The 18,570-nt window shown below is 50.1% G+C and overlaps 1 protein-coding gene across 3 annotated transcripts in view; it reads left to right on the top strand.

Annotated features, from left to right (window-relative positions):
- The first annotated feature begins 5,955 nt into the window (after positions 1-5,955).
- The window catches only part of FOXN3 (forkhead box N3), a 92,711-nt gene continuing 80,096 nt past the window's right edge, over positions 5,956-18,570 (top strand). The window contains exon 1 of one of the 3 annotated variants that reach the window (XM_083166463.1): positions 5,956-5,974. The gene's annotated coding sequence lies outside the window, so the exon portion shown is untranslated. Of the gene's footprint in view, positions 5,975-6,962; positions 7,197-18,570 lie in introns of those variants that run through there. The other 2 variants (XM_083166457.1, XM_083166464.1) reach the window with 2 other exon arrangements.

Here is an 18,570-nt window from a genome sequence, read left to right on the forward strand (position 1 = left end):
GTGAAATACGGTCGTATTTTGGATATGTTTTTTTAGATGCATGTAACATGATTTGGAGACAGATTAAATGTGGGGAAGAAAGGACAGTTCAGAGTTGAAAATTACCCCTAAGCAACGAGCTTGTGGGGTAGGGTAGATTGTCGAGTTGTCAACAGCGATGGAGATATCAGGATGGTAACTGTTCTTGGTTGGCGGGAATATAAGTAATTCCGTTTTGGAAATATTAAGTTTGAGTTTGCGAGAAGACATCCAAGATGAGATGGCAGAGAGGCATTCAGAGACTCGGCCCAAAACCACTGGTTGTAACTCTGGGGTTGATAGAATTGAGTATCATCCGCATATAAGTGATACTGAAATCCAAAAGAGCTGATTAGTTTGCCAAGAGAGGAAGTATAGATTGAGAAAACAGAGGACCTAAGACTGAGCCTTGCGGAAATCCAACTGACTGTAATGAAGAGGAAGTAGAGTCAGAGAAGCGAACACTGAAAGAGCGATCAGATAGGTAAGATGTGAATCAGGAAAGGGCTGTATCATTAAGACCTAGGGAGTGTAGTGTTTGAAAGAGAAGAGTGTGATCCACAGTGTCAAACGCAGCAGAAAGATCTAGAAGAATATGGCCTTTAGACTTAGCAGTTACCAGATCATTCACCAATTTAGTCAGTGCTAATAGGGTGTGAGAGTTAAGAAAGTTTGTGAGGCGAGAGTAGACAAGTCTCTCCAGTAGCTTGGAGAGGCATGGGAGCTGAGAGATAGGACGATAGTAGGAGAGAGTTAGGGTCAGAATTGTGTTTTTTTTTCAGAATGGGAGTAATCCCTGCATGTTTGAGCAGAGAAGGAAAAGTACCAGTAGCAAGAGAGAGATTTCAGATTTTAGTTAAGGTTGGAATAAGCACAGGAGATAGATTTTTAATGACTTGTGCAGGTATAGGATCAAGAGGAGAGGTAGAAGAGTAGGAGGATAAGAAGAGTGTGGATACTTCCTTTTCATTTGTATGCTCAAATGAAGAGAAAGTGCCAGAGGGTTCAGGTGGAGAAGAAAGAGGGTTAGAGGTTGTGGAAGAGCATACCATTTCATCTCATCTCGGATGTTATCAATCTTGTCCTTAAAGTAGGAGGCAAGTTCTTGTTCATTGATGGTAGCCAGTGGGAGAGGAGGGGAGGGGGGTACAGAAGAGACTTAAATGTGTTAAAAAGTTGCTTAGGGTTGGTGGCATGAAAAGAGATGAGAGATTGGTAGTATGTTTGTTTGGCAGTATCCAAAGCATTGCAGTAGGAGTGGTAGCTAGTCTTATATGTGAGGAAATCAGTCATATTACGAGATTTACGTCATTGACGTTCTACTTTACGTGACTGATTTCGTAGTTGTCTTGTTGTTTTGGAGTGCCACGGTTGGCATCTAAGCCTACTTGGGGTGTAATGGGTAGCTGGAGCAACTTTATCAAGCGCTGTTTCAAGAGTCAGGTAGAGGTGGGAAACAGCAGAGTCAGGAGAGGTAATTGTAGAAATTAGTGAGAGCTGTTGTTGAAGGGAGGTGGAAAGTTAAAAAAATGAATAGCATTAGTATTTCTGTGGGTTAGAGTAGGCTTGCATGATTTCAGTGTCAGTGAGCTTGGGGTAATTGCGGAGAGCAAGAGGGTAATGAGATTGTGATCAGAGAGAGGGAAGGGAGTGTTAGTAAAATCAGAGACTGGGCACAGCCTGGTAAAAACAAGGTCAGGTGGCAGGGCAGGGGGTGGGCACGATGGCAAGCCAGGGGGAGGGGCAGTGCTGGCAGGCCAGGGGGGCAGCGCTGGCAGGCAGAGGGGGAGGGCAGGTGGCAGGCGGGGGGAGGGGGCAGGTGGCAGGGCAGGGGGTGGGCACCGCTGGCAGGCTAGGGGGAGGGGCAGCACTGGCAGGAAGAGGGGGAGGGCAGGGGGCAGGAGAGGGCAGGTGGCAGGCAGGGGGGGCAGGTGGCAGAGCAGGGGGGGCAGCGCTGGCAGGCAAGGGGGGGGACTTCAGCGCGGAGCTAGAGACTACGTCCCGCTCCCTACCGCAGCTCAGATGTGACTGTAAGTGGACAGCCCATCCCGCGGCTCCCCGCACACATACACCAGGCACATACACACAGGGAGGCATTCCCCTCCCCCAATGCCCTTACCATGCTCCATGCTGCTTCTCTCTCACTCGCCGTCGCATGCTGCCTCCTGGCCACTGCTGGTCCCGGGCTCCGGAAGCAGCATCAGAGAGGAGGGCGGCACCGGCGAGCCTGCAGGACAAAGACGCTTGATTATTACATCATCATTCGAGCGCCAGCAGGCAAGCAGACTGCAGTGCGGAGGCAGGTGCGGGCGGCGCAGGCGGGCCAGTACGGTACGGTTACGGTACTGGCCACTGGGGAGAGGCACTGGAGGCTTTTTTAGACACTCCCGGAATCCGGGAGACTGGAAAAGCCTCCTGGAGGGTTGCCACCAAAAACGTGAGAATCCCGGAAATCCAGGAGAGGTAGCAACCCTAGTAGAGACGCCGGACCACTGGGAGAGGCCGAGAGAGGAGTTTGGAAGCGGACAGGACAAGGGGGAGGCAGGCGAATCATCCTCCTCGGCGCTTTTTATTCACGCTTGCGCAGTGATGACCTATGGAGCTGACGCCGGGACATGCCTGTGCGAATTAGGTCATCCTATGCGTTGCAGGCACCAGGCGCGACCCGGCGCATGCACAGAAGGCCGCCACAGAAGGGAGCCACAAGACTGTCGGAGCCATTTGTGCACATTGGATGTTTTGAAGTGGTCCCCATCCATGCCTGTTAGTTGCTCTTCCCAGTCAGATATTTCAGGTTCTGTCTGACATTGAGGTTTTCCGAGGGTATATTCCAAAAGCTGGGACTCTCCCCCTTTGATGGACACTAGTAGCTTGTCTCTACTGTTCTCAGAACCAGAGATATAAGCCTTCCAGTGTGGAATAACTAATAACTAAGAAAATAATAACAGATCTCAACATATATTAAATATATGTCAATATTTGTTATTACTTGTCTTATATTTGATTAAAAACTGTTGGTGTGCCTTGGTAATTTTAAAGTCTGGTCCGGTGTACCGCGACCTGAAAAAGGTTGAAAATCACTGTCAGAGGATAAGAAATAAAATGTTATTTTTTGTTCCATTACTCGTGGGCGGGAACTGACGCTGTAACTTTATGGGACCTGTCGCAGAGAATGGCTGGTCCACGACCCCTGATCTTACATGAAAGTGCAATGTAGTGTGGTTATTATTAGGGTGATCAATGCCACTTTTGCCGTCAGCTATCACGTATATACCAGGTTTCTACCAAGAAATGAGATCAGTATCTTGACGAGAGCTGTCCTGTGTGATCCCTGGACTTCTGGTCTTAGGACCTGGGAGTCATTTTTGCATATAGAGAATCTTGCAGCTGGGAGGGATCTGCTTGGGTCCCTCTCAGGGGAAATGTGTGCAGGGAGGAAGGGAACAAAGTGAAGCCTTTACCCTGGTGTAGAACTGCATGACAGAGTGCAGAAAGGGCTTGGGTGTCCACATTGGCACCATTGGGTCTCTGTCAGGGCATGGCCTATAATGGGCACTATTCTGTGTGAGTCTGAATCACAGCACTTTATATATGGTAAAGCCTGAGGCAGCCGCCCGACGCTCTATGTGGAAGTGCAGAAGTGGGGTATGGGATCAGGTATTGGGTGGTCAGAAAGTGGTTAGTGTATATGACACCAGGATATGGGGTGATTCTGGTTGGTTTTCAAAAGAAAACTCCTTTAATGGACAAAACCATGCTGCGCTGCAGGTGGGGCAGATGTAAAAGGAGCAGAGAGAGTTACATTTGGGTGGGGTGTGTTCAAATCTATATTGCAGTGTAAGAATAAAGCAGTCAGTATTTACCCTGCAAAGAGACAAAATAACTCACCCAAATCTAACTCTCTCTGCACCTGTTACATCTGCCCCACCTGCAGTGCACATGGTTCTGTCCATTAAAGATGGAGTTTGCTTCTGCAAACTAACCGGAATCACCCCCCTGTGTGTACCCTGTCCCTGAGCTCCTGAAGCAGATGCCCAGCAATGTGGAGTAAGTTATGTCACTAACCCTTTAATCGGTAGTGTGTGATGCTGAGGTTCGGCCACCAGGGGGCACAGGCACACTCCCACACACATCAGTGACAATGTATGTAGCATTGTGCACGGGACACACAGGATCAGTGAGGATGTAAGTAGTACTGTGCACGGGACACAAAGATCAGTGGGAATGTAAGTAGTACTGCACCCTACATGGGACGGATCAATGAAGATGTAGGTAGTCCTGTGCATGGGACACAGACTCAGTAAAAATGTAAGTAGTACTGTGTATGTGACACACAGGATCAGTGAGCATGTAAGTAGTACTGTGCATGGGACACACAGGATCAGTAAGGATGTAAGTAGTACTGTATATGGGACACACAGGGTCAGTGAGGATGTAAGTAGTACTGTGCATGGGGAACACATGATCAGTGAGGACATATGTAGTACTGTGCACGTGGCACACATGATCAGTGATGATGTAAGTAGTACTGTGCATGGGACACACATGATCAGTGAGAATGTAAGTAGTACTTTGCATGGGGCACACATGATCAGTGAGGACGGAAGTAGTACTGTGCATGTGGCACATATGATCATTGAGGAATAAGTAGTACTGTGCATGGGACACACGTGATCAGTGAGAATGAAGGTACTGTGCATGGGGCACACAGGATCAGCGAGGACATAAGTAGTACTATGCATGGGGCACACATCATCAGTGAGAATGTAAGTAGTACTTTGCACTGGACACCGGATCAGTGATGATGTAAGTAGTACTGTGTATGGGACACACAGGATCAGCGAGGACGTAGGTAGAACTATGCATGGGGCACACTCAATTAGTGAGGGTGTAAGTAGTACTGTGTACGGGACACACCAGTTCATTGAGGAATAAGTAGTACTGTGCAAGGGACACACGTGATCAGTGAGAATGAAAGTACTGTGCATGGGGCACACAGGATCAGTGAGGACATAAGTAGTACTATGCATGGGGCACACATGATCAGTGAGGATGTGAGTAGTACTGTGCATGGGACACACATGATCAGTGAGAATGTAATTAGTACTTTGCACGGGACACAGGATCAGTGAGAATGTAAGTAGTACTGTGCATGGGGCACACAGGATCAGCGAGGGCATAAGTAGTACTATGCATGGGGCACACATCATCAGTGAGAATGTAAGTAGTACTTTGCACTGGACACCGGATCAGTGATGATGTAAGTAGTACTGTGTATGGGACACACAGGATCAGCGAGGACGTAGGTAGAACTATGCATCGGGCACACACAATTAGTCAGGGTAAAAGTAGTACTGTGTACGGGACACACCAGTTCAGTGAGGATGTAAGCAGTACTGTGCAGGAGACACACAGGATCAGTGAGGATGTAAGTAGTACTGTGCACAGGACACAGGATCAGTGGGAATGTAAGTAGTACTGCACCCTACATGGGCAGGGGAGCCGAGAGAGGGGGGAGCAGGTACTAATTACCCGGGCCCAGGCTTGCTGAAGGGGCCCCGCAGGGGCCCTGGTTCAACCCCTCCCTTCCCCCTCCGTCCCTCCCGGCTATCACCAGTAGCACACACTTCTACAGCATGTGCTGTTCTGACAGCAGGCTCAGCATGAGTGTCTCACTGACAGCGTGAGAGGTCATGCTGAGCCTGCTTTCAGCACAGCACATGCTGTAGGTGTGTGCTGCGTCTGAGATTACAGTTTTTAGAGTTTTCTTTTACCCACCTCTAAACATTTGGGGGTGTGGCCTAAGTGTGGGAGGTGCCCACACCACACACACACTTAGGCCACACCCCCAAAATTTTACCGGGGCCCAGGATTCCTCTCGGCTGCACTGTACATGGGAAACAGGTTCAATGAAGATGTAGGTGTACTGTGCATAGGACACATGATCAGTGGAAATGTAAGTAGTAATGTGTATGGGACACATAGGATCAGTGAGGATGTAAGCAGTACTTTGCACAGGACACAGGATCAGTGGGAATGTAAGTAGTAATGTGTATGTGACACACAGGATCAGCGAGGACGTAGGTAGTACTATGCATGGAGCACACGATCAGTGAGTGTGTAAGTAGTACTGTGTACAGGACACACAGGATCACTGATGATGTAAGTAGCACTGTGCACGGGACACACAAGATCCGTGAGGATTTAAGTAGTACTGCACCATACATAAGACACACATGATCAATGAAGATGTAAGTAGTACTGTGCAGTGTGCACGGGATGTAAGTAGTACTGCACCCTACATGGGACACAGGATTAATGAAGATGTGAGTAGTACTGTGCACAGGATCAGTGGGGATGTTAGTACTATGCAGAGGGCACACAGGATCAGTGAGGATATAAGTAGTGTGTACAAGAGACTTTATCAGTGGGAATGTAAATAGTACTGCACCCTACATAAGACACATAGGATCAATGAAGATGTAAGTAGTACTGTGCACGGGACACAGGATCAGTGGGAATGTAAGTAGTACTGCACCCTACATGGGACACAGGATTAATGAAGATGTGAGTAGTACTGTGCACTGGACACAGGATCAGTGAGGTCGTAATTAGTACTGTGCACATGATCGGTGAGAATGTAAGTAGTACTGTGCATGGAACTGCCACTGCCTGCCAGCGGCATCGACAGGTCTCTGCTTTTAAATTCCCCCTGCTGCAGGGAGATGGGGAAAGAGTAGTGCCGCTGCGGCTGATTTGGAGGGCGATGCACAGCGGAGAGTAGGCTGCCTAAGTTTTCCTTTACAGCGGCTGCACTGCTGTGCTGTTGGTGTGCTGTCTGTGGCCGGGCGGAGGCGGAACCGTTCCACCTCCAATTTGAACTGACGGAACGCAGTTCCTCCCCGTTCCGGCCCACTTTAACCCCTGGATGTGAATGACTAAAAGAGCGGCTGCAGCATGTGTGCTCTAGGCGAGCAATAGGACCCGGGAGGCGCCGCCGCTGTAGCCGGATAAGAGCGCTGACGCTGGAGTTGGCTCAGTGAGTAGGGGCTATGGCTGCGGTGTACGGCAGCGACAGCAACAGCGGGATGGCGGCCTCTCAGTCGGGTGCGGGAATATAACCTCTGCGGGAGCAGTAGCGCAGGGCGGAAAGGAGGATCTGGACTCCCGGGTATTAGGTGAGTGACGTGGCCGCAGCTCCGCTGTCCTCCCCGCCTCCACCTGCCCAGCCCTCCATATACTATACACAGTACCACTGCCTAGCCCTCCACATCCCGTACACAGTACCACTGCCCAGCCCTCCACGTCCCGTACACAGTACCACTGCCCAGCCCTCCACGTCCCGTACACAGTACCACTGCCCAGCCCTCCACGTCCCGTACACAGTACCACTGCACAGCCCTCCACGTCCCGTACACAGTACCACTGCCCAGCCCTCCATATACTATACACAGTACCACTGCCCAGCCCTCCACATCCCGTGCACAGTACCACTGCCCAGCCCTCCATATACTATACGCAGTACCACTGCCCAGCCCCCACATCCCGTACACAGCCCAGCCCTCCACGTCCCGTACACAGTACCACTGCCCAGCCCTCCACGTCCCGTACACAGTACCACTGCCCAGCCCTCCACGTCCCGTACACAGTACCACTGCCCAGCCCTCCACGTCCCGTACACAGTGCCACTGCCCAGCCCTCCCTCCACGTCCCGTACACAGTGCCACTGCCCAGCCCTCCACGTCCCGTACACAGTGCCACTGCCCAGCCCTCCACGTCCCGTACACAGTACCACTGCCCAGCCCTCCACGTCCCGTACACAGTACCACTGCCCAGCCCTCACATCCCGTACACAGCCCAGCCCTCCACGTCCCGTACACAGTACCACTGCCCAGCCCTCCACGTCCCGTACACAGTACCACTGCCCAGCCCTCCACGTCCCGTACACAGTACCACTGCCCAGCCCTCCCTCCATGTCCTGTACACAGTGCCACTGCCCAGCCCTTCCTCCACGTCCCGTACACAGTGCCACTGCCCAGCCCTCCCTCCACGTCCCGTACACAGTGCCACTGCCCAGCCCTCCACGTCCCGTACACAGTGCCACTGCCCAGCCCTCCACGTACTGTACACCGTGCCACTGCCCAGCCCTCCACGTCCCGTACACAGTGCCACTGCCCAGCCCTCCACGTCCCGTACACAGTGCCACTGCCCAGCCCTCCACGTCCCGTACACAGTGCCACTGCCCAGCCCTCCACGTCCCGTACACAGTGCCACTGCCCAGCCCTCCACGTCCCGTACACAGTGCCACTGCCCAGCCCTCCACGTCCCGTACACAGTGCCACTGCCCAGCCCTCCACGTCCCGTACACAGTGCCACTGCCCAGCCCTCCACGTCCCGTACACAGTGCCACTGCCCAGCCCTCCACGTCCCGTACACAGTGCCACTGCCCAGCCCTCCACGTCCCGTACACAGTGCCACTGCCCAGCCCTCCACATCCCGTACACAGTGCCACTGCCCAGCCCTCCACGTCCCGTACACAGTGCCACTGCCCAGCCCTCCACGTCCCGTACACAGTGCCATTGCCCAGCCCTCCACGTCCCGTACACAGTGCCACTGCCCAGCCCTCCACGTCCCGTACACAGTGCCACTGCCCAGCCCTCCACGTCCCGTACACAGTGCCACTGCCCAGCCCTCCACGTCCCGTACACAGTGCCACTGCCCAGCCCTCCACGTCCCGTACACAGTGCCACTGCCCAGCCCTCCACGTCCCGTACACAGTACCACTGCCCAGTCCTCCACATCCCGTACATCCAATCTCCTGATTGCCGGGGTCAGAGAATCGGGAATATTAAATGCTCCCCTATTACACATTAATGTTCTTGTGGGGGCCAACGTACTCCAACAGGAAAAGTGAGGATGATCGCCCTTGTTGCTCACCCCTGAATCTGCCACTGATGCAGTTCCAAATAGGGCACATCTTATGTCTATTTGCACTATGCATGCTCCCAGTGTACACTGGTATGGGTAATGCATTTACCTGCGTTAGGCAGGGGTCGGTCAGAATGGTAATACAGAGTTGTAGGTTATTGTATAAACTGGTGCAGTTGTGCCGTAATGATTATGATGAACTCTGTCTATACAGATACACACCGCCGGGGGATACACACTGGGTGATTTGTAGCTGAAAGCCACTCACTTTTGTTGTTTTCAGTAGCTTTCAGCTCAAAACCGCCCAGTGTGTATCCCCCGACGGTGAGTGCTGATGCACGCTCCTGCATCATCATCGGCCGCCGCTGTTCGTTTGTCTCCTTCTCTGGAAAGTGGTTTCACTGACGGGGAAGATGGCTGGCCTGGGCGAAAATCACTTAATGTGTTTGGGCCTTATAAATAGATGCTGTGCTATACCATGTGGCCACCATCTCCTGTAGCCATATGTGACTGACCCCCTCTCGGTGATATCACTGGTACTAGAGACTGGATAGGCTGCTTTCTCAGTGATGTCACAGGCTCCTTGTGGCTGGATTGGATCCCCTCAGTGATGTGACTGGATAGGCTGCACTCTCAGTGATGTCGCTGGCTCCTAGTGACTGGATAGGCTGCACTCTCAGTGATGTCACTGGCTCCTAGTGACTGGATAGGCTGCACTTTCAGTGATGTCACTGTCTCCTAGTGAATGGATAGGCTGCAATCTCGGTTATGTCACTGGATCCTAAGATTATCGTATATGAACATTTTCTTGCAGCATTTCAAAGAAAGCTTTGTTGTTGTTGTTTGGTTTTTTTTGAAGGATCTATACATTTATGTACACGTCTCTCATCCACATGTAGGCTGCATACTGTGTTGTCACACAGAATGTCTGTGTGTCATTGGCCATGTGAAGCGTGCTCTCTATACTCAAAGATCAGAGGCTGGCTGCTCTATTCCAGTGTGTAGGATTCCTATGAAACGTTGCTGGTTCCTTGTAGTGGTGACCTGTGTGTGTGTGTGTGTGATATCGGGGACAGACTGTGGCTCGATCAGGCGGCAGATAACCCACATCACACATTTATGTCATATTAAGCCCCAGCTGAAAGCCTGTGATTGGCGATCTGCTGTATTGGCGCCGGCTACGACTGACAAGCAACCTGGATTTTGGATGTGTTCTACTTATTCCTTATCCCTGATGAGGTGATTCTGAGGTTATGTCCTGTGATCAGTGTGAGGTCCCTAATAACTGCAATGATGGGGTGATTCTGAGGTTATGTCCTGTGATCAGTGTGAGGTCCCTAATAACTGCAATGATGGGGTGATCCTGAGGTTATGTCCTGTGATCAGTACGGTTGGCATTGCACTCTGGCTCCTCTCCCCCTATTGGTACGTGAGACACAAGTGTGGTATTGTGTACTATGTGTGTGTGTAACATGTAAGGACACGTCACATTGTCACAGGCTGATATCTGTAACTCCTTTGCTCATTGGCTTCAACATTTAGACACAGGAAGTGGCTGCTCTGTAAATCTGAGAAGTAGGGATGTGTTGCCATGGGAACAGAGAGCTGTGCTGCGAGCGCTTCCCGTCCCTTTAACCCTTACACCACTCGCCCCAGTTCTCGCTATAGTCTGCTTACATGATATCATACTGTAATGGCCTGAGCAGTGGGGGGTGCTGTATACTCCATATGCCGTATAATCCAACATCGGGATTCTGACTGTCGGGGTCTATTCTCCCTTGTGGTGGACCATGGCCCCCATAGAGGGACAATAGAACCTGTAGTGAGCCACCGAACCTGCAAGAGGCTTTACTGCACTCGCCCCCGTGTCAGAGTACCGGAGGTGGTGCCCTCAGCAAGTGGAGTACTGTATAAAAGAAAATAACCTTTTGACACTCACAGATATGATGAAAAAAATCTGTGTATTGGTCACCTCAAATTCTGACTTTTTGAGGCACATCTTGAAGAAGAGCCTTGTACCTGGAAACGTCGGACTTGATGCTGCAGTCTCTTGTTTATCCCTCTCCTGCTATTATCCCCCCACACGCTTGAAGAGGGCAGTGCCATCTGAAATGGGCACTAGCTAACGGTGCCAAGCATAGCTCTGTGAATAGGGGGACAGTGCAGCCCCCTGATATAATGTAGGTGAGTAATCTCCTGTGATAGGCGCTGGTGGCAGCGAGCGTTCTGGTGCGGGTTCAGGCTGCAGCAATTATAATTGTATTGGCCCCATAGTGTGTGCCCACCATGCGACCAGGAGCCGCTGTCACATTTATACACAGACCATATATCATTCCAGCATAAATCAGTACAATGTGTCGGTATGCCAGCACTCCGACAGCGGAATTGCGGTCAATTTACCTACAATCAAAATACAGACGGTCAAAAATACGGTACTTAAATGTTAGTCGGGCACCCACTAAGTGTATTTACTTAGTTTTACGTGGCTCCTTGCGGGGCACGCTACGCATGCCACGCTTCGGGCACTGGCCCTTATTCAGATCTGATCACAGTACAAATTTGTTCTCCAAATGGGCAAAACCATGTGCACTGCAGGTGGGGCAGATGTAACATGTGCAGAAAGAGTTAAATTTGGGTGGAGTGTGTTGAAACTGAAATGTAAATTGCAGTGTAAAAATAATGCAGCCAGTATTTACCCTGTGCAGAAACAAAATAACTCACCCAAATCTAACTTTCTCTTTACATGTTACATCTGCCCCACCTGCAGTGCACATGGTTTTGCCCATTTTGAGAACAAATTTGTACTGAGCTCAGATCTGGCCACTATATAAAATTGACTCCATGCCGACATGGATAGTGGGGGTATGAGCGTACTTACTATAGTGAGCGCCCAACTAACATATACGGAGCAAAGCACGGAGATGGACACTTAGGTGACCCAGTATATGCCGGGTCAGTTAAAGTATTATAGATAGACCAAATGTATATAAATAATAGAAAAAAAAAAAAATACACACACGCACACATCTATCCATACAGTGGCGTCAACAGCAGTGTAGACCCCTGGGTATAGCAATGTATTGGGGCCCCTACCGATCCTCCAGCGTTAGGGGTGGGGGAAGCTTTGATGTCCCGTGGGTGGTAGGGGGTATTATATCAACCGCTCAGCATGTAGGGACTGGATCAGTAATTTCCACTAATTACCCCTTTACTGCACAGATGGTGGGAGATGGGGTGGGAGAAGGGGGCATTGGGCTGAATGAAGGGGCCCTGATACATAACTTCCAGGGTGGTAGAGGATGTTTAAAACGCAGAGGAGGGGTGTATAGTGGAGTGGGCTTATTATTCATAATTTTCTGGTGAGAGGACAACTTGCTTGACTGCAGATATCTCGAGTTCCCAGAAATAGATTTCTTAGATTCTTAGATAATGGAATTAAAAACTAGAGAATCCCACCTACCAAATGGTATTGGGGACAAGGGGATCAGAGTTCAGGAGGCAGAGCAATCTACCAACGAGTATATAAAACTACATACCAGGTGTGTGGAGCTGGAGCAGTAACCAGCTGTTGGAAGGCTGATATCTCTGGTTCTGGGAACAGGCCTTCTTTTGCTCTGCAAGCCAGTCGCCATAATTATGATTGGGCCCCATACAATGTTCCCTCTAATTTTACAAAGGCTGTGTGCGGCAAAAGATTTTGGCTGTGCAACTTTGGAAGAAAATTTAAATTTTTGTGCGTCACTTACAAATAACTGGAAAATGACGCTCAGCATTTGTGTTAACTTTACTACAAAATGATATTAAACATTTAAACATTGAAAACACAGCACACAATGTAGTTAATGGGTGAAACACACATTAATTGAGTCCACAACTGCAAAAAGGGACCACTGCTGCTTTGTGCGCTCTGTTGTAATGTCTGTGCGCACGCTCGGCGAGTTGTGTGCGCGCGCACACGCGCACAGCTTAGAGGGAACACTGGCCCCATACGGTCTGAGTGTGCACTGTTAAGTCAGCAGTTATTAGGCCGCATCTAGGTCGACCCTAATAGGTCAATAAGCACAAAATTGACACAAACTAAAAGGTCGACCTGGGTTTTTCATGTTTATAGGCTTTCAATTTGCATATTTGATGACCAGGATCCCAAATGAGTTTAGCGCCTCCCCTTGCAGGGCTCCCTGTGCTTGCCACAGGTGCCTCGCCCGCTCCTGCTTTAACGTTCCCAATCAGAGGCCATGCGGATTGTAACGAATGAAAATGTGTAAAAAAAAAAAAAAAATTATACCTTTTGGTGCGTCGACCACTGCCATTTCGATATTTTGCTTGGCATCCTGTATGGCTGATTGCCTGGTGGGAATTGGCATCTCCCTATAATTCTGCCATTGCAGGTGCTGTATGATGGTTACAGGGACCCAGAGAAGGCTCCCGGCTGGGTACTCTCCCCCAGTACCTGCCCCTGTGCTGGGGAAGGAGGTTCCCAGCTCTCCCTTGGTGCAGACTGAGCACTGCTGGCGTAGGACCCGTGTGATGGTTACAGGGACTCGCAGGAGGATCCCGACCTGGTACCCTCCCCAGTACCTGCCCCTGTGCTGGGGAAGGAGATTCCCATCTCTCCCCTGGTGCAGACTGAGCGCTGCTTGTGCTGATATTTCCATACTGGGGTATTCTGCGGAGTCTGTAGTGTTAATACATGTGACAGTCCCCGGCTGCAGTGTGTTCTCTTTAGCATCTGCCCAATTACGTCACATCAAGGTCATTTCCCCTAGAAAGCCTGTAACCATGGGCTGCTCTAACCCTGTGCTACTGTATGGGGGGACATGTCTCACGTTATATGTCCTCTAGGGGAGTGATACCCCAATCTGTGGGTGATGGATGGTGCTTGAGAAGGGGAAGAGTAGCTGTTCTCATCCCCTGAAACCCTGTATGGCAGATAGTGGGTGCAGCAATTTCGGGCCTATGTAACCCTGCATGGCAGATAGTGGGCACATGTAACCCCATATGGCATATAGTGGGCGCAGTGATTCCGGGCAAGTGTAACCCCGTATGGCAGATAGTGGGCACAGCGATTCCGGGCCAATATAACCTCGTATGACAGCTAGTGGGTGCCTACCTACCTACCGGCTGTATATGCCACTCTCATTGTGTTCTCCCCTCATATATACCAGCGGCTGCGCTCACATAGGATAACCTACCTACCGGCTGTATACGCACCTCCATGTTCTCCCCTCATATATACCAGCGGCTGCGCTCACACAGTGTAAACTACCTACTAGCTGCCAACAACCTCCTTGGCTCTGCCCATGTGTGACCATATTGTACTGGCCAGACCCTGCAGTTGGGCAGCCAGACACCTTCCAGTGTCTCTGCAATAGGGAGGTGGCCTGCATCTTTCCAGCCACACGGCCATTACTAGCCCAGTATTATCACCCATTTGTGTAGATTTTGGGCCAGTTACCTGACCGTCATTGGTCTGCCATATTTGCAGAATGTGTAGTATTGTACAATATGTATCTAACACTGTTCTATTGGACATGACCTGTGCGTTTGTGAGCAATGCCAGCCCTGTCCTGCTCTGGTGTCATCGTTTTGACGCCACTGCCTCCATGTTTGCTCTTCTCCTGTGTGCAAGCTGGGAGCTCAGGATGTCCTGCCAGTGCATTTTCCTCGCAGACCGGAAACTCTGTCGCTTGTTACAGCTCAGAGGAAGCAGACGGACTGGCAGCTTCTTCCTCTGCTTGTCAGGGTGTAACAGCTGACTGTCCAGCTACAGACTGTGGCCTGTGCTCCCAAGTGTGTTCGTCTAGGCATGTGCTTCTTGGTACAAGTTCCTAGGCACAAGGAACAGAACATTGCTCACCACTGTGCACTGGCTTCTTATGAAAATGCGAAGAGCTAATAGTCTGTGGCAGCACTTATGACAAGGGAGTGGAGGGAGACAGTGGGGGGGGGGGGGCACCCAACCCCCTAGGGAGACAGTGGGACCTGACCCCTATGGAGAGAGTGTGGGGGCACCCTACCCCCAGGGAGAGGGTGGGACTGGGGGCTATGCCTTCTCCCATAATGGGGTATAGGGGAAGCCAGTACGGTGAGAGCTTGGCACTTGGAGAAACGCGCTGTCACGTGATCTATGACAGACAGTGTGCACTTCACCGATAAGCAAATCAGAACCAGTGTCTCAGATGCTAATAATCTGCCGGCGACTAGAGTAAGATGCTGCTGAAGCTGTGTCCCTGGATGCAAACGCGTTTCACCACTCTCCCCTGCTGCCAGTGTCGGCATATGTCAGTGTTCAGTCAGGTGCTGAAATATGTCCATATGAGAGTATCCCCCTAATAGGCTGTGGATACCCTCTTGTGTTTTGGTTTGAACTATCCTGCATTCGACAGCACAGCCGGGTTGTGGTCAGCATCACAGCTGTTCGTTACTGTAGTCATGGCTCGTACGTGTGGAGTTTGTATGTTGTCCCGGTGTACCATGGGCTCCCTCCCACATTCCAAATACACCCTGATAGTTTAATCCCTAACAAAGGGAACACAGATTGTCGGTTCCACTGGGGCAGGGACTGATAGGAATGGGCCTCTGGGAAGCGCTACAGCATATGTGTGTGCTATATAAATGCCTGGTAATAATCATTTATAGATAGGTATAGCTGATGAGGATGTGTGGTATCGCATGCAGAACGTAATGTATATTTCAGAGACCTTACACACAGTGTGGCCTTTTTGCCACTAATACAGCCATAGGGCTATCTGGAGGCATAAGGCATCGGCTGAGCTGACAGTGGGGGTGTCTGGGGTGGATAATGGACTATCGCTGCTGCGGAGCTGGGAACCGGTGAGAAAGGGTCATGTGATAGCACCAATGTGTAATGGAGTCTGAACCTTACGAGATGTTGCTATGGGCAACCGATCAGATACTACCTATTATCTTCTAGAAGATAATAGGTAGTATCTGATTAGTTGCCCATAGCAACATTCCATGTGAAATAGAACTCCCTTCTTATTGAATTTCCCCCATAGACTTCATAAGAAGGAAAGCTTGTCTGTTCCTTACTAATATATACACGTCCGATATACACAGTGCAGGCGCTGGTGTGTGCCCTAATGCGGTATTCACCAGAAACTAGTGACATTACTGAGGTATGAGGCACAAAGTGCCTCTGTGCCAGCTCTGGCAGACATTCACTAATATCCTGCACTGGTGAGGTATCCAGTATATATATAGTGCAGTATGGCTGCGGGGTCCGACTTCCACAATGCTCTCCGTCAGCACGATTTGCAGCGCTGGCACTAATAGGGCAGCTGTATAAGCCAGCTCAGCGCCAATTGTGTAGTGTGACAAAGGAAAGAGTTACACAGCTATTTATTGTGGTGTTGTGATGTTTAACTCCTCGGCTGCTGAATACTAGTTCAGTGGCTAATATTCTGCCCTATTTCTATAGCTCTGACTGCACAGTGCAACCCATCTTACTAGCCAGGTCTTTTGCCCAGGCACACCCATCTCACTAGCCATGTCTGTTGCCCAGGCACACCCATCTCACTAGCCATGTCCGTTGCCCAGGCACACCCATCTCACTAGCCATGTCTGTTGCCCGGGGACACCCATGTTACTAGCCATGTCTGTTGTCCAGGGGCACTTCAAGATCTGTAGGTTTGTCTCTGAGCTTGCCGGCTGTACACTACTACTTACCCGCCGTGTATTATTCCTACTTCCCTGGTCACCTGGAGGTGTGGAATTTTAGATCAATAGAAGCAAAATGTCGACACTGAAATGGTCAACACATGAAAATGATGACATTAGTTTTTCATGGATAGGCTACACTCTCAGTGATGTCACTGGCTCCTAGTGACTGGATAGGCTGCACTCTTATAGTGTGTACACATGGTAAGATTTGGCTTCCGATGTTCCTGATATAGGGAACATCGGAAGCCAAATCACATGCAAATCGCATGCTTTTTTAGGGATTGCGAGCCCGATGTGCTGCCGATGCGCGCTCCCGTGTGAGCGCAAATCGGCAGCCAGATAGAGAGGACATGCAACACTATATAGTGCAGATCTGCACTATATAGTGTAAATTGTGCCCCTCTAGCATGCCGTGAGATGCGAGTCCCGATGCGATCTGATCGCATTGGGACTCGCATCTCACGGCATATCCTGCTGTGTGTACACACGGTACAATCCAGCATTCCATTTTGACTATATAGTCAAAATCGCATGCTGATCGTATGCATATCTCACGGGTTTTGTACATTTCGATCCCGATGCGCGCTCCCGTGATAGCACAAATCAAAACCCAGATAGACAGGGCAGCAATGACTATATAGTGCAAATCTAATGCTGATAGTATGAATTGTATGTTAAAAGTACAGAGATAGCAAAGATTGTATAGCACTCGAATCTCCTGGTGTGTACACACGGTGAGATTCCCTTGCTATTCGACTTAAAAAAAAATGTGAGTGCTATGCAATCTTTGCTATCTCTGTACTTTTTACATACAATATGCTTACAGCATAGGTCCTCAAACTGCGGCCCTCCAGATGTTGTGAAACTACAATTCCCAGCATGCCTTGCCACAGATTTTGCACTCCCTTATAGGAAAACTGTGGCAAGGCATGCTGGGATTTGTAGTTTCACCACATCTGGAGGGCCGCAGTTTGAGGACCCATGGACAGCCTCGCCTACACTGGGTGCCAAGGGCTGCCACTGGACCACCAGGGCATGTTCTGATCTGTTGTTAACTTGTACACACTGTATATATTCATATATGTGTGATAGAGCATTGACACATATCTGCTATCTAGCTGGCACTGACTTGGCTGGTGTACTAAGTGTGTTAGTGGGGTAGTTACATTCTCCAATATGGTGAGAAAGCGAACCTGTATGATTTGCAGCAACAAGTTTGCTCCAAATTCTACATCACAGGTCACTTGTGAGCAATGTATGTCACCGCAGCTAAGTAGTGCTTCTCCACAGCTTAGTGGTCTTTCACAGGGTGACACCCAGGAAATGGGTGTGGTATAGCACACAGACAGTCGGAATTCCGACAGTCATTAGACTGATGTCAGAATCCTGATTGCACAGCGGTGGGAGCGCAACAAAGCCCCTTGCCTGTTTCCATCTTCTTCCAAAAGAAATTGGCTGTGTTTCGCGAAGTCCAGACCTTCTTACAAGGAGTACTGCATATGCAGCCCCCGTTTGTGCCACCAACGGCACCGTGGGACCTGGAAGTGGTTCTAGCCTTCCTTCAGTCGTCTTGGTTTGAACCTTTTGGATTCAACGGAGTTGAAATATCTCACCTGGAAGATGGTGATGCTGTTGGCTCTGGCCTCGACCAGGAGGGTGTCCAAGCTAAGAGCTGTTTCCTGTAAGATCCCATACCTGATATTTCTTCAGGATAGGGCGGAGCATAGGACAAGACCACACTTCCTGCCTAAGGATGTGTCGGCGTTCCATTTGAACCAGCCGATTGTGGTGCCTTCAAGCTTAGGGCATCAGGATATTCCTGAATCCTTAGACATGGTCAGGACTCTTAGGACTTATGTCAGAAGGACTACTCAGGTCCGTAAGACAGAGTGTCTGTTTGAGCTTTATGATGCGCAAAAGAAAGGCTGCCGGCTTCCTAGC

The sequence above is a fragment of the Crinia signifera genome, chromosome 12, assembly GCF_055691185.1.
Source record: "Crinia signifera chromosome 12, ASM5569118v1, whole genome shotgun sequence".
NCBI classification, from domain to species: Eukaryota; Metazoa; Chordata; class Amphibia; order Anura; family Myobatrachidae; genus Crinia; species Crinia signifera.